The following is a 2717-nucleotide window of genomic DNA, read 5'->3' as shown; positions in this document are numbered from 1 at the left end:
AGAACATAAATTTTCGTAATAAAATTGGACGATTTGCAAATGTAATTCAAGCGTAGGTGTTTCCATGATGAAAAGCCAAAGAATACTGAACAAAAATAATTTGACAGCTTGGCACGACTCACGCCTGATCTGTCAAAAAACTATTGAAAAAAATAGCTCTTCTTGGATCACCCCTTATAATACAAACATTAGCTTCACTGGAGATTTTCGTAGGTCCTCAGAAGGAAGTCATTGCTCGAATACCTGGCAGACTCTTTAGCACGGAGAATACTCTATGCAAAATTAGTTAGTACGAGCAGGAAAAGTATAGTATATCATATCAATTTTTGATTTATTCGAATTAAAGTCAATACTAAATTAATGGAAATACCTAGAAATYACGTAACTAGATAACTACCTTTCCAAATATTCCATTGGAAAATGCATCATTAGAAGAAATCTATCTCTACTTATACATATATCGTTTACATAGTGGCTAAACGCTTCATAGAACTAAATTAATGTAAAAAGCAAAAATGAAAGCAAATTCATGAAAAAAAWAATAATAAAAAGAAAATGAAAAATTTATTACAAATTTAATTTGTGCTCAAGTGCTCGAAAACTGTTTTTGAACTTTATTCATGCAACGTTTAACTGCTTTCCGGCAAAATTTTGCAAATGAAAAAAGGTGAAAACAAATTAGATGCCCTTAAAGTCGAACGCTCATATGCACAACTCGCTTCATGCTTTCAACCATACACGCAGACAAACACTCATTTGCCTAACTCATTTCATTCAGTCAGTCATTCATTCACTGCCTAGCTGCCAGCAGTAGCACASATGGGTCTCGCCCCCACGCACCCTCACAAGCTCGGCGAAGAGAGAAATATGATTAGCAGCAATGGTAGATAAACGAGAAAGCGCAAAGATAAAAGGGGAAGCATATACGCAGCACAAAAAAGCAGGTCATATGCAACAAAATTGAATTCAAATTCAATTTGAACTTTTCAATTTGTTGGCCCAACTGGCATGCAGTAAGAGTTGAATGCGCAACGAAGCAAAAACGAAAAATTATTAATATAAAGTTTACAAAAAATATTACAAATTTCATTTCAAATGTACTTAAAGGCGTAAAAAGTAGCAACAAATTGAGAAAAAATACTCCACGGCATCAAATTGAATGAAAATTCAGCAAAATAAATTTAAAAAAGTTTAATAACGCAACTGAAAATAAAATACAACTAAATTTATATATCGAAACATCATGCCTAAAAGCAGACTACGACTACACAAGAGCGGCTCAGTTACGCAGCCAGTAAGTTAAAGTGGTGCTCAGGGTGATGAACACTCGTGCAAATTGTAGTATTGCGTCTGTCAAAAATATGAATATTGACATGCTTGACGAGTTTCAACGCCTCCGGGTAGGCAACAGTCGAGTGTAATGCGCTAACTGTATGCTGTTATAAATTATTATCATTATTGCTGTTGTTGTTAATTCTAGCCTGTGTCACTTGTGTAGCATTTGTAGTGCCAGTTTCGACACAACACAATAATTTGCTYACATCCACCACACCCGCCTGCGGAAACACAGTCCACAAACGCTTCAATTGACAGTCGTCAAAATGTTTAGCTCTKCGTGTTGTTGCATTTGTGCTGAATGTTCGTTGTTTTTGCCACACAAATGTCAAGTGATTTGTTCGACTGTCAAMACCCTTCAAAATCAGATTAAAATTAGCCCAACAGGCATATTTCCCATTCGCGCTGGCTGGTTTGTTGTTTTGAAGTGTGAAATTGAATTGTTGCCAAATGTATTTAAAATTTSAGTTTCAAGTGTTAGGTTTTATTTCAAAAATAGTTATTTAACTGCACAAGTTGCCTGCAGGGTATACGCGTTTCTTTGAGCGGTGTGTTAGTTATGAGTGGGTGCATGCATATTGTAGCATACTTTTGAGAGCGGGAAGTTTATATAATTGGGGTACTCACAACCTGTCTTAAATYGTAAAGTCGCAAAATTTTAAATTTTACACTTGTTTAAAAAAAAATTTGKTGTTTACGATTCTTTAAGACAGGTTGTGAACGCCCCAAATATTTTTTAAATTGTCTTAAGGTATCTGAAGTAAAGAAATAGAACAAAAAAAATTATTATCCACGGGGAATGCATCTATTTTGATAAATTTCGCAAAACCAACTCGACTCTCTTCGTGGATAATATGGGGATTTAAATAGTCATCGAGTTGATTTGGCAACTTAATAAAAAAATGAAGAAAAAGCTATTCTATATTCGCTTAGGTGTCGCAATCTTGAGGGACGAAGCTATTAATGAAATTTTAGTTTTTTCATAAAAAATTGGAGTCTTATGTTTGCCAGTTTCATTAAAAAAAGAATCAATTAGACACACAGCCAACAATATCGAAACATCATGCCTAAAAAGTAAAACATTATATAATAACCCGTGTCAGATTTCCAACTAGGTCAGGTTAGGTTAGATTAAGAAATCGATTCTAACAGGGATCTCACTTGGATAGCTTAGAACGATGGTCGGCTGAGTGACCTTAAACTTCTACTTGTATATCACAGATCATAAGCCACTTACTAATCGATAAAGCGTTTTATATCTAACACAAAATTGTTGAGACAATAACCAATGTCAGTTTCGACTTTGAATCCTGGTTCGCCAAATATAAGAATGCCCAAATATTTTATATTTAATCCTGCAAAGGCTGGACAATGGAGGTGAA

The sequence above is a fragment of the Bactrocera latifrons genome, unplaced genomic scaffold, assembly GCF_001853355.1.
Source record: "Bactrocera latifrons isolate USDA-ARS-PBARC rearing strain unplaced genomic scaffold, ASM185335v1 scaffold_279, whole genome shotgun sequence".
In the NCBI taxonomy this organism is placed as follows: Eukaryota; Metazoa; Arthropoda; class Insecta; order Diptera; family Tephritidae; genus Bactrocera; species Bactrocera latifrons.
This window is presented reverse-complemented; position numbering follows the sequence as displayed.